We start from the raw sequence: 14,670 nt of genomic DNA on the forward strand, positions 1-14,670 counted from the left end.
CCCCAGCCTCGGACGCGTCCACCTCCACTATGAATGGCAAAGAGGGGTCCGGATGCGCTAGGACAGGTGCATTGGTAAACAGAACCTTCAGACGATGAAAGGCTCTGTCCGCCTCTGCTGACCATCGTAGCCGCACCGGCCCCTCCTTCATCAGTGAGGTAATGGGAGCTGCTACCTGGCCAAAACCCCGGATAAACCTCCGATAATAATTAGCGAACCCCAAGAACCGCTGCACCTCCTTCACAGTGGCTGGGGTTGGCCAATTACGCACAGCCGTTACGCGGTCACACTCCACCTCCACCCCCGAGGTGGAAATGCGATATCCTAGAAATGAGACGGCTCTTTTGAAGAACTCACATTTCTCAGCCTTGACGTATAGGTTATGCTCCAGCAGCCGCCCAAGCACTTTACGCACCAGGGACACATGCTCGGCGCGTGTGGCGGAGCAGATCAGGATGTCATCGATGTACACCACCACACCTTGCCCGAGCATGTCCCTAAGGACTTCGTCTACAAAGGATTGGAAGACGGCGGGAGCATTCTTTAACCCATACGGCATGACGAGGTACTCATAATGGCCAGATGTGGTACTAAATGCGGTTTTCCACTCGTCTCCCTCTCGGATACGCACCAAGTTATACGCACTCCTGAGATCCAATTTCGTGAAGAAGCGCGCCCCGTGAAATGACTCCACTGCCGTAGCAATGAGAGGTAGCGGGTAACTGAAACCCACTGTGATAGCATTTAGACCTCTATAGTCAATGCACGGGCGCAGACCTCCCTCCTTTTTCTTCACGAAAAAGAAGCTCGAGGAGACGGGGGATTTAGAGGGCCGAATGTATCCCTGTCTCAAGGACTCAGTGACGTATGTATCCATAGCCACTGTTTCCTCCTGAGACAGAGGATACACGTGACTCCTAGGAAGAACCGCGTCAGCCTGGAGGTTTATCGCACAATCTCCCTGTCGATGGGGGGGTAATTGAGTCGCCTTCGTCTTACTGAAGGCGATAGCCAAATCGGCATACTCTGAGGGAATGTGCACGGTGGAGACTTGGTCTGGACTCTCCACCGTAGTCGCACCGATGGAAACTCCTATGCACCTACCTGAGCACTCCCTCGACCACCCCGTAAGAGCCCTCTGTCTCCACGAAATCTGGGGGTTGTGAGTGGCTAGCCAGGGGATTCCCAGTACCACCGGAAACGCTGGGGAGTCAATGATGAACAGGCTGAGACGCTCCACATGACCCCCCCACGTCTGCATAACCAGTGGCACTGTGACCTCCCCTACTTGGCCTGACCCTAGCGGTCGACTATCTAGGGCGTGCACGGGGAAGGGGTGGTCCAGCTGAACCAGGGGGATCCCTAACCTCTTCGCTAACCCATGGTCCATAAAACTCCCAGCTGCACCTGAATCGACTAGCGCCTTATACTGGAAGTGAGGGGAAAAATTAGGGAAACAAACGGAGGTGTACAAGTGATCGACAGGGGGCTCTGGGTGTGGCTGGTGCGGACTCACCTGGGGGGCCGAAGCGGTGCTCTGCCTGCCCTCCGAACTCCCGGAGGGACCTCTCCAGCACCGGTCCACAGTGTGTCCTCTGTGTCCACATCGGGTGCAAGAGAGACCCCTCCCTCCGGTCCTCCTCGGTGCAGCCCCCCCTATCTCCATGGGCTGTGGAGCGGGAGGACTGGTAGGCGGAACGAACAGGCCCCGACTGGAACGTCCCCGGGCAGCTAGCAGGTTGTCCAATCTGATGGACAAATCCACCAGTTGGTCCAGAGTGGAGGTGTTGTCCCTACATGCCAGCTCCCGGCGGACGTCCTCGCGAAGGCTACACCTATAGTGGTCTATCAGGGCCCGCTCGTTCCACCCCGATCCAGCGGCGAGAGTCCGGAATTCCAATGCGAAATCCTGAGCGGTCCTCGTCTCCTGCCTCAAATGGAATAGTAGCTCACCCGCCGCCCTGCCCTCCGGGGGATGATCGAAAACCGCCCGGAAGCGGCGGGTGAACTCCGGGTAGTCACCCCGGGCCGAGTCTGGACCTTCCCAGACCGCATTGGCCCATTCCAGGGCTCGACCCGTGAGACACGAGACGAGGACGCTCACCCTCTCTTCGTCGGAGGGAGGGGGGCGGACGGTCGCCAGGTACAGTTCCAGTTGGAGCAAGAACCCCTTGCACCCAGCGGCCGTTCCATCGAACTCCCTGGGCGGTGAAATCCGGATCCCGCCGGCACCCGCTTCTGTGGGTGTGGATAGGTGCGTAGGGTGAGGGACCGGAGCTGGTCTGGCTGGGGAGGCACCTCTCTCCCAGCTCTCCAACCGGGCCAACACCTGATCCATGGCCGAGCCTAGGCGGTGGAGGAGGCCGGCATGTTGGGAGACCTGCTCAGCCATGGATGGCGCTTCTGCTCCTGCTGACTCCATAGGTTTTGGTGCGGGATTCTGTCAGATGATTCTAGGAGTGGTGGTTGGAGTCAGGCGCAGAGAGCAGAGGTAAAGTATACAGTCTTTATTTTCTCCGGCAACAAACTGGTCACGCCAAAACAGAAGGGCGCGTAATAATAATGACCAACCCAAAACACAGGGCAAAACGGTCCGAAGAGAGAAAATAAGACGTCAGCCAGCACAAAACACCAAAACACAAAAACATCCAAAATACAACTAGCGAAGCAACTACATTCACAGGCCCACCGTCCTGAGTGGACAACAAACAATCCCGCACAAAAATCCCAACTGAAAACACACATTAAATAAGTCCCCACTAATGACATACACAAAACAGGTGCGGAACAGACAGACAAACTAAACGAAACTGAAACAACGATCGGTGGCAGCTAATAGGCCGGCGACGACGACCGGCGAGCGCCGCCCGACCGAGGAGGGGCGCCACTTTCGTTGGATCCTGTGACAGTACCCCTCCCCTGACGCGCGGCTCCAGCCGCGCGCCGACGCCGGCCTCGGGGACGGCCCGGAGGGCGAGGCGCCGGCCGATCCGGTCGGCGACGGTGGAAGTCCAACAGCATAGGGGGGTCCAGAACGTCCGCCGCCGGAACCCAGCACCTCTCCTCCGGACCGTACCCCTCCCAGTCCACGAGGTACTGCAGGCCCCCTACCCGACGTCGGGAGTCCAGGATGGCTCGGACTGTGTACGCCGGGCTCCCCCCGATGTCCAGGGGGGGCGGGGGGGCCTCCAGCACCTCACTGTCCTGCAGCGGACCAGCTACCACCGGCCTGAGGAGAGACACATGAAACGAGGGGTTAATACGGTAATACGAAGGAAGTTGCAACCTGTAACACACCTCGTTTATCCTCCTCAGGACTTTGAACGGCCCCACAAACCGCGGACCCAGCTTCCGGCAGGGCAGGCGGAGAGGCAGGTTCCGGGTCGAGAGCCAGACTCTATCCCCCGGGTTAAACACGGGGGCGTCACTGCGGTCCACTTTCGTTGGATCCTGTGACACTAACACAAGTCTTCAGGTCTCAGGTCCCAATTAACTAAAGCTCTGGGAGTTAACACAAGTCTTCAGGTCTCAGGTCCCAATTAACTAAAGCTCTGGGAGCAAACACAAGTCTTCAGGTCTCAGGTCTCAATTAACTAAAGCTCTGGGAGCTAACACAAGTCTTCAGGTCTCAGGTCTCAATTAACTAAAGCTCTGGGAGCTAACACAAGTCTTCAGGTCTCAGGTCTCAATTAACTAAAGCTCTGGGAGCTAACACAAGTCTTCAGGTCTCAGGTCTCAATTAACTAAAGCTCTGGGAGCTAACACAAGTCTTCAGGTCTCAGGTCTCAATTAACTAAAGCTCTGGGAGCTAACACAAGTCTTCAGGTCTCAGGTCTCAATTAACTAAAGCTCTGGGAGCTAACACAAGTCTTCAGGTCTCAATTAACTAAAGCTCTGGGAGCTAACACAAGTCTTCAGGTCTCAGGTCTCAATTAACTAAAGCTCTGGGAGCTAACACAAGTCTTCAGGTCTCAGGTCCCAATTAACTAAAGCTCTGGGAGCAAACACAAGTCTTCAGGTCTCAGGTCTCAATTAACTAAAGCTCTGGGAGCTAACACAAGTCTTCAGGTCTCAGGTCTCAATTAACTAAAGCTCTGGGAGCTAACACAAGTCTTCAGGTCTCAGGTCTCAATTAACTAAAGCTCTGGGAGCTAACACAAGTCTTCAGGTCTCAGGTCTCAATTAACTAAAGCTCTGGGAGCTAACACAAGTCTTCAGGTCTCAATTTACTAAAGCTCTGGGAGCTAACACAAGTCTTCAGGTCTCAATTAACTAAAGCTCTGGGAGCTAACACAAGTCTTCAGGTCTCAGGTCTCAATTAACTAAAGCTCTGGGAGCTAACACAAGTCTTCAGGCCTCAGGTCCCAATTAACTAAAGCTCTGGGAGCTAACACAAGTCTTCAGGTCTCAATTAACTAAAGCTCTGGGAGCTAACACAAGTCTTCAGGTCTCAGGTCTCAATTAACTAAAGCTCTGGGAGCTAACACAAGTCTTCAGGTCTCAGGTCCCAATTAACGAAAGCTCTGGGAGCTAACACAAGTCTTCAGGTCTCAGGTCTCAATTAACTAAAGCTCTGGGAGCTAACACAAGTCTTCAGGTCTCAGGTCTCAATTAACTAAAGCTCTGGGAGCTAACACAAGTCTTCAGGTCTCAGGTCCCAATTAACTAAAACTCTGGGAGCTAACACAAGTCTTCAGGTCTCAGGTCCCAATTAACTAAAGCTCTGGGAGTTAACACAAGTCTTCAGGTCTCAGGTCCCAATTAACTAAAGCTCTGGGAGCAAACACAAGTCTTCAGGTCTCAGGTCTCAATTAACTAAAGCTCTGGGAGCTAACACAAGTCTTCAGGTCTCAGGTCTCAATTAACTAAAGCTCTGGGAGCTAACACAAGTCTTCAGGTCTCAGGTCTCAATTAACTAAAGCTCTGGGAGCTAACACAAGTCTTCAGGTCTCAGGTCCCAATTAACTAAAGCTCTGGGAGCTAACACAAGTCTTCAGGTCTCAATTAACTAAAGCTCTGGGAGCTAACACAAGTCTTCAGGTCTCAGGTCTCAATTAACTAAAGCTCTGGGAGCTAACACAAGTCTTCAGGTCTCAGGTCCCAATTAACTAAAGCTCTGGGAGCAAACACAAGTCTTCAGGTCTCAGGTCTCAATTAACTAAAGCTCTGGGAGCTAACACAAGTCTTCAGGTCTCAGGTCTCAATTAACTAAAGCTCTGGGAGCTAACACAAGTCTTCAGGTCTCAGGTCTCAATTAACTAAAGCTCTGGGAGCTAACACAAGTCTTCAGGTCTCAGGTCTCAATTAACTAAAGCTCTGGGAGCTAACACAAGTCTTCAGGTCTCAATTTACTAAAGCTCTGGGAGCTAACACAAGTCTTCAGGTCTCAATTAACTAAAGCTCTGGGAGCTAACACAAGTCTTCAGGTCTCAGGTCTCAATTAACTATAGCTCTGGGAGCTAACACAAGTCTTCAGGCCTCAGGTCCCAATTAACTAAAGCTCTGGGAGCTAACAAGTCTTCAGGTCTCAATTAACTAAAGCTCTGGGAGCTAACACAAGTCTTCAGGTCTCAGGTCTCAATTAACTAAAGCTCTGGGAGCTAACACAAGTCTTCAGGTCTCAGGTCCCAATTAATGAAAGCTCTGGGAGCTAACACAAGTCTTCAGGTCTCAGGTCTCAATTAACTAAAGCTCTGGGAGCTAACACAAGTCTTCAGGTCTCAGGTCCCAATTAACTAAAACTCTGGGAGCTAACACAAGTCTTCAGGTCCCAATTAACTAAAGCTCTGGGAGCTAACACAAGTCTTCAGGTCTCAGGTCCCAATTAACTAAAGAGATGAGAAGGGCGTGGGGCAGAGATGAGAAGAGCGTGGGGCAGAGATGAGAAGAGTGTAGGGCAGAGATGAGAAGAGCGTGGGGCAGAGATGAGAAGAGCGTGGGGCAGAGATGAGAAGAGCGTGGGGCAGAGATGAGAAGAGCATAGGGCAGAGATGAGAAGAGCGTGGGGCAGAGATGAGAAGGGTGTGGGGCAGAGATGAGAAGAGCGTAGGGCAGAGATGAGAAGGGCGTGGGGCAGAGATGAGAAGAGCGTAGGGCAGAGATGAGAAGGGCGTGGGGCAGAGATGAGAAGAGCGTGGGGCAGAGATGAGAAGAGCGTAGGACAGATATGAGAAGGGCGTGGGGCAGAGATGAGAAGAGCGTAGGGCAGAGATGAGAAGGGCGTGGGGCAGAGATGAGAAGAGCGTGGGGCAGAGATGAGAAGAGTGTGGGGCAGAGAGGAGAAGAGTGTGGGGCAGAGATGAGAAGAGTGTAGGACAGATATGAGAAGGGCGTGGGGCAGAGATGAGAAGAGCGTGGGGCAGAGATGAGAAGAGCGTAGGGCAGAGATGAGAAGAGCGTGGGGCAGAGATGAGAAGAGTGTGGGGCAGCCAGCCAGGTAGAAAAATGGCAGAAAAATAAAAGACGGACATCAGAGTATTTTTCAGTACACCAAAACGCAAAGTAAGAACCCTAGTAGCCTAATATCTCAAAGACTAGTTGATAAAATGTTCATAAGAAAGAAATGAAATTCTAATGGAAATGTTTCACAATGATGTCATTAGGCAGAGCAGGCAACAGATTTACATTTACATTTAAGTCATTTAGCAGACGCTCTTATCCAGAGCGACTTACAAATTGGTGCATTCACCTTATGATATCCAGTGGAACAACCACTTTACAATAGTGCATCTAAATCTTTTAGGGGGGGGGGGGTTAGAAGGATTACTTTATCCTATCCTAGGTATTCCAGATGGGACACAGACAGCAGAGTTGGGGACAAATATGCAGGGACAGACTGGCAGAGACAGGGAGTCTCAGGTAAGTTTGTTGAGTCTTTGTTTGGCAACATTATGAAAGGTTCTCCATTTTTTTGACTTGTAAAATATGAACATAATTGGAAAATGCCATGGATACCCCCACTCTCAACTTAAACTGGTGACTGAACTAAGATTTGTTAAAGGCAATGGTATTGCTGTTGTGATTAGTTGTGTAGTTTTGGGTACCGGTAGTTAGGAGTACGGCAAACACCTTATTTCTTTGGTTCCTCAATATACATTTACCATATTACAATGTAGGCTATGTGTTACAGAACTACTTTTGGTGTCCCCCTCAGGAATTGCTCTTGAGAAAATGTAATGTAATTGTCCCCTCCAAAGTTGATATCAGATTTTCGCCCCTGGCCCTAGACCTTCTGTCTGAGGACCAACTAGGTTCACCCAGCAGGAAAGGGAGTGATAGAAAACGCTTCTTCTACTTTTCCCAACGCACAAGTGGTTATCTCCACCCTGCTACCACGAAAATACTTCCACCATGCTACCATACAGCGGGTAAATGCAAGTAATTTCTATGTCTGTGCCTCAAAACCAAATGTTTACCTGGCCCACCACTCCATCCTGGACTTGAACAGCCTTTATGACCAGGCCCACCTATACAAGGCAGCAGTGCCCACCTTCGCCCGGACCCTAAAGGACATCACTCTCAAACGCAGCCCCAAAACTTCACACAGGAGCAACAGATCAATAGACACCCCGCCCAGACCAGCAAGACACTCTCCCAGACCTGCAGGACACCCCCCCCCCCAAGATGCAGAGAGAGAGAGATGTCTCTATTCCTTTGGAACTTTTGTGATTGTAATATTTACTGTTCATTTCATATTGTTAATTTCACTTCTGTTTATTATCTATTTCACTTGCTTTGGCAATGTAAACACATGTCCCATGCCGATAAAGCCCCTTGAATTGAATTGAGAGATGTAGAGAGAGATGTGTAGAGAGAGAGTTGAGGCCTTTAGATCTTTAGGTCTTGTAATGCATCAAAACAACAAAACATGAATATATTTCACCTATTTCAAACCAGGAAGTCCCATTGAGACACATAATCCGTTCCAACTTCTAAGTGAAAATCTGGCCAAGAAATACAAACAGAGGCTGAAATCTCACCCCAGTTCAGGGTCAGTGTTGTGCTGCTGCAGATCAAGACGTGGTCTAACCACAGTCAGCCCCCTTTACTCAAAATGATTTAAATTAAATTAAATAAAATTAAAATTAAATTAAATAAAACAAAAAGGTCATTTACTCCTCTGGCTCCAAGTTCCCACCAGCTGGCCTGTACACACACACACACGTCAGAGGCTGCCTGGGCCCTGATCTTGGTCTTGACTACTACAGGCTGTACTCTCCTGTTCTCTTTCTCTGGCTGGTTGTTACACTGCCCATCCTCTCAGCACTGTGGTGGGTGTGTGTAGTCTCTGTCCATGCCCCCTACAGTGCAGGAAATGTCCCCTTCGTCATAATTAACTATCCAATATCACACTCCAGATCTCTCCTTGTCCCCTTCCTTCCCTTCCCTCTCTCCGTGTCATCATGGATGGTTTGGCCTGTGTGTTGGATGGGTAATTACCCATAGAGTCCTATAGCAGCCATCAGAGATGGCCTGGGTTAAAATACAATTTTAACTTTTAATGTTGGCTATAGCCTGCCAGGCAAGCTCAGAAAAAGTATTTGAAATGATTTCAAATAATATTTAAACCAAGGTCTGATCAGAGCCCTACCACATTTTAATGACCCATGGAGACTTCAAGGATTACAGGGAAAGGCCTGAGTGGACATTCATTCTGCATGGGCTTAAACAAGGACAGAGATGTCAAACACTGCTGAAAAATAACAGCTTTCATCTTTAAAGGAATGACAAGGGGGAGAAAAGAGAGAGGGAAGAAAGCAGGGAGAGTTAGGGAAGAAGGGTGAGGGAGATATGGGGGGAGAAGGGGAGAGAGCATAAGGGGGAGGAGTGTGATGGAAGAAGTGTGTGAGACATATGTGGGAGGGAGGGGAGGGAAAGAGAGTGAGAGAAACAAAAACAGAGAAAGAGAGAAGGGATAGGTCATGATAACCAAAGGAGTGCAGGTACTCAAGCACCCCTTTCAATCCCGACAAGACAGATGACAGGGAAGTTGGAACTGAAGATCACGTTGCGAAGGGTTCTCAATCCAGTACTGGGCCCGTATTCATACATAGAAGTGCTGATCTACGATCAGTTTACCCCTTTGATCATAATGAATAAGATTACATGGACAGTGTATTGTTGCCATCACCTCTTCCTTACGAGGGAAAAACTACTGGAGGGGTTTGGAGAGAAACAAGAACACTTACAATATACAGGAAGAATCACTTAGACTGATCCAGTTCAGAAGACTGGGAACATTCAAAAACACAAAAATTCCTTACATTAATACAAGTAGCAGTTCCAAGGTCAGTGAAACCATGAAAGTGCACATTATCATCAAATACAGTCTCACTAAATAAGAGGGTACTATATGATACTACTGTATAGGTAAGTATGAGGTGTTGAAAGTGAACAAAAATTACACAGCAAAAATGATAGCTTGTTGCACGATTTTCTCCCTTTGTGGTTTATGAGAAGTGTGTTTGTGTGTACAGCTCTTTGTACTGTATCACGTCCCACCGCTTTAATCTTCACATATAATGACAGGGTTGGCCTAGCTGTTTTTCACATCCATTATCCACACTGCATCCAACAGGTAATAACAGGCCAACCTAGTCATGTGTTCCTCTGCATCAGGTTGACCTGAAATCAAGGTATGCACATAGATACAATACTGTTCCATTTAATTATATGGGTGTGCACTACTGCAAATGGATGGATCTCCAGTCTCTCTCAACAGACCACGCACTTATTCAGTAACAGACAGAAGCTCTTTCAGATGGCTTTAACTGATGGAAAAGCACATTAGTGTATGTGTATAATTTTTCTGCACGAACCACAGAAGTCCACAAAACCTTCACTTATTTTATATTTTATGTCTTTAAGTGATAAACAGACCTGGGGAGAATATTTGAAAAGGCTAACCAGCAGCAATCACTTCAAAAGTTATAAAGCACTGCCTCCACCTAGTGACCGAAGTTAGAACTGTAATGGCTGATCCAGACTTACACAGCTCTAGTTCTACAAAGCCGGGGCAGCGCCATTGAGGACTTTCACCATTTTGAAGTAGTCAACTGGGCCAGACTTCCTATGGAATAAGAAAGGGGTCACACAATTCCTCCGATGACCGGGATGGAATTATGTGATCCTTCCTTAACCAATAGACCCAGACAAGTCCCAGACAGTTTACTACTTTAAAGAGCTGGAAGCCCTTAATGGCAATGTCCATGCAAAAACGGGTTCTACCCATCCAGAGCCCTCTTACTACCTCTGTGGGACAGACAGGTTGCTCTCTTTTCGCACCAGTCTGTCGACTATTATTTACTAGACCAGGGTTTCCCAAATTCGGTCCGGTGGCCTCCCAGGCATGCACGTTTTGTTTTTTGCCCTAGCGCTGCACAGCTGATTAAAATAATCAAAGCTTGATGAGTTGAATCAGCTGTGTAGGGGGGGCAGGACAGAGTTTGTGAAAGGGACACACCTGTTTGGAAAGGCCCACACCTGTCTATATAAGGTCCCACAGTTGACAGCCCATGTCAGAGCAAAATCCAAGCCATGAGGTCGAATACATTTTTCGTAGAGCTCAGAGACAGGATTGTGTCGAGGCACAGATCTGGGGAAGGGTACCAAACAATGTATGTAGCATTGAAGGTCCCCAAGACCACAGTGGCCTCCATCCTTCTTAAATGGAAGAAGTTTGGAACCACCAAGACTCTTCCTAGAGCTGGCTGCCCGGCCAAACTGAACAATCGGGGGAGAAGGGCCTTGGTCAAGGAGGTGAACAAGAACCCATTGGTCACTCTGACAGAACTCCAGAGTTCCTCTGTGGAGATGGGAGAACCTTCCAGAAGGACAACCATCTCTGCAGCACTCCACCAAATCAGGCCTTTATGGTAGAGTGGCCAGACGGAAGGCACTAATCAGTAAAAGGCACATGACAGCCCGCTTGGAGTTTGCAAAAAGGCATCTAAAGGATTCGGACCATGAGAAACAAGATTCTCTGGTCTGATGAAACCAAGATTGAACTCTATGGCCTGAATGCCAAGCACCACAACTGGAGAAAACCTGGCACCATCTCTACGGTGAAGCATGGAGGAGGCAGTATCATGCTGTGGGGATGTTTTTCCATTGTCAGGAACTGGGAGACTAATCGGGATCAAGGCAAAGATGAACGGAGCAAAGTACGGAGAGATCCTTGATGAAAACGTGTTCCAGAGCACTCAGGACCTCAGACTGGGGCGAACGTTCACCTTGCAACAGGACAACGACCCTAAGCACACAGCCAAGACAATGCAGGAGTGGCTTTGGGACAAGTCTATGAAAGTCCTTGAGTGACTCAGTCAGAGCCCGGAATTGAACCTGATCGAACATTTCTGGAGAGACCCGAAAATTGCTGTGTAGCAACACTCCCCATTCAACCTGAAAGAGCTTGAGGATCTGCGGAGAAGAACGGGAGAAACTCCCCAAATACAGGTGTGCCACGCTTGGAGCGTAATACCCAAGAAAATTTGAGGCTGTAATCGCTGCCAAAAGGTGCTTCAACAAAGTACTGAGTAAAGGGTCTGAATACTTATGTAAATGTGAACTGTATTTTATTTTGAATACAATTAGCAAAAAATTCTAAAAACCATTTTTGCTTTGTCATTATAGTGTATTGTATGTAGATTGATGAGGAGAAAAAAATGATTTAATCCATTTTAGAACAAGGCGGTAACAACAAAATGTGGAAAAAGTTAAGCAGGCTGAATATTTTCAGAATGCACTGTAGCTGGATCTACACAACCATTTTTTTTGGGGGGGGGGGGATGGAAAAGACAAGCACCATGTACTGTAATTTTCAGATCTTATACATTGAGGCATATAGCTGGATCTACATAACCGTAATGTGACCATAAATCTGTGCCTGCAGTCTTTCTAACAGGAACAAAATGAGACCATGACCATCATTTGATACACAGCATAGGGTTTTATTGTTTATATTAAATCAAAAGATAAGCACTAAAACATACATCACAGACCCAAAAGATTTGTGGAGTAGTAAAATGTTATTTAAAAAAAATAATAATAATAATAATTCAAATGACATATTACAAAAAAGTATTAACACCAGTGGACAACAAACATTCTTTAAATAATAGAACTGTACATATATTTTTTAAAAGGTAACCCCCCCAAAAAGTAAGATAAAAGGTAACCCCCCCAGAAATGTTGAAATCCTTTAACAGAAGTGAATAACGATGACATCAACAATATTAGCTCATTATTGGATCATAAAAGACTAGAATAACATTAAAAAAATACGAAAATAGTGATATAGCGGGGAGAAAGTCACAGTAGAAGTACAGAAACATAAGTCAAAATTCGAAGAGGGACAGAGGTTAAAGTTCAGAGAAGTAAGGCAGTAGAGTAGATAAAAGACTTCGCACAGGAAGTGGAAAGAGGACTGGGGTCAGCCACTTCCTGTCTCTAGACAAAGAGGCCAGAACACTACAGGGGTGGCCTTGGTCGGTTTGCAGGCTTTTGCTCCAGCCAATCACTAAAGCATCATTTATAACTTACATACCTATGCAGAAACGCAATTAGTTACACAAATTGGGGATCCTGCGTAGTGGAGTTATAAACTGCGTCGCTGCACACATTCGTGTATATTGGCTACCCATGTACGTAGAACAGCCGTGATTCAACTTATCAACGAAACATTGAATCAATTGTTAAAGAGCTGGTATAAAACAACTATACAATTCAACAGAGTGAGTTCTTGAGTTAATTCGCTGAAACAGGTTAAGTGCTTGGCTGGAACTAAAGCCCGGTCACATTGTAGTAGCCCTTCAGGACGAGGGTGGGTGACCACTCATAGACTCAGGATGTTCATTAGGGCACACAACATAAAACAAAAATTTATTATTGACGAGTCCTGGTAGGCCCTCGATGTGTTAGTCTGTTTTGTTCTGTTCCGTGGCTAAGGAATACAACCCATCAGAATAGATCCCATCCCACCGAGACTATGGGTTACACTGAACCACTCACCTTCACATAGAAAGGAGATGTACTATAGTGGAAATTTAATAGAAAACGGTCAGTTATATAAACAATCTAGTAAAGCCAAATCCCCAACTGGACCACTGACTATGTCATGGTTTAAGTTCTTTAAACATTTTATAATGAGACCAGAAAGGACGTCAGTGCCCAAGCAACAGAAGCACGCCATTACTCACACACAATGATTGCAGCATACACACACACCATGCTCCAATTTTGCGCAGACAGTTGCAACTACTCTCCGACAGTGACTAAAAAACACAAACTAAATTAAAATACAACACTGCAGTTACTGTACCAACTACACAAGTCGGGTGGATGGCGAGAAAACTAACGCAAGATGACAAATCAAAATGTCTGTAGCTGTGCCTGTTTGGGAAATGCCCATATATGGACACAGATACGTCCAATCCCTTCCTCTTACTTGTCAATCAAAAAGCACAGGAGCAATATCTCCTCCCTCCCTTATGTATTGGCTGTGGACAATGAACACATGTAACATTGCTCTTGCTCAGTATTACACAAACAGTACAAAATCTCGTGAAAGGGAATCGCAATCTATATTGTATAAAAAAAAAGCATTTGCATAACATTAACATGTTTACCTGTTCAACAGGTTGCATTGATTAAGCGCATCATTCGACCTTGCCGTAAAACACACATGCATAGCCGGTGAGAGAGAGGACTAACTAGACAGAGCTAGTGGTGGGTCCTCCCTGTCCATTTAATCTCATCCATTGTGATCTAAAAGGCAAAACTGATCCCAAGTCATTACTCCTACTCTGAGACGCTGCATGAATATATATGGGCCATGATGATACTGCAATAACTGTCATTCACTTTCAAAGTGAATATGCATGCATACTACAAAAGTAAAAAGACCATTGGCAGAACTTGAGCATATAGGTTCCAATGCTAGTTCTGTCATTCAACATATTGGAAATCTCTTAGAAAAGGGTTAGCATGACTTGTGTTCAATAGTCATGCTGAATCTCTTTGAAACACTGCAAATCATTATACACATCATCTTTCTGTGCAAATGAAACAATCCACCACCTGAAGTTGTATCTGCATTTCTACACTATGGCTTCAGCAAGTATATCTTTGGGTTTTCTGTCACATAAAAATAGATTAAATGTAGCAGTAAAAATATCACATTGGCATACATTTAAATCTATAGAATGGGAAAAGCTTAGTGCAAAAAATGTCACACAAGGCAATGTTAAATGTGTTCCATGTCCACAGTGTTACTGTTACAGGCTGCTGTCAATCAGTACATCATTTTGACCTTTAAACTTTCAACCATCTTAGGGGTCGTTGCTGTAGCGACGAGTGGGTTCATGGGAGGGTCTGGCTACTGTATATAAGTCAATCAGAACAGACTTCCGAGGAAGTAAACCATCCACAGTAAACTACTGGCTGTAGCCTCCCTACGGTGTCCCAAGGTTCATAACTCACAAATACTTCAACACGAGCTGCATTACAAGTCAGTACAAAACATGTAATAAAGAGTATTAATGGTTATAGATGTATAGTAGTAGATAAACAAGTAAAAAATAAACTTCCTCTTTAATGGTCTAGGTTGTACCAGCTCTCTGAGATCCCCGTGTGGTGTGAGAGTTCTGCATATCCGTATCCAGAGGCAAGGAG

The sequence above is a fragment of the Salmo trutta genome, chromosome 29, assembly GCF_901001165.1.
Source record: "Salmo trutta chromosome 29, fSalTru1.1, whole genome shotgun sequence".
Taxonomy (NCBI): Eukaryota; Metazoa; Chordata; class Actinopteri; order Salmoniformes; family Salmonidae; genus Salmo; species Salmo trutta.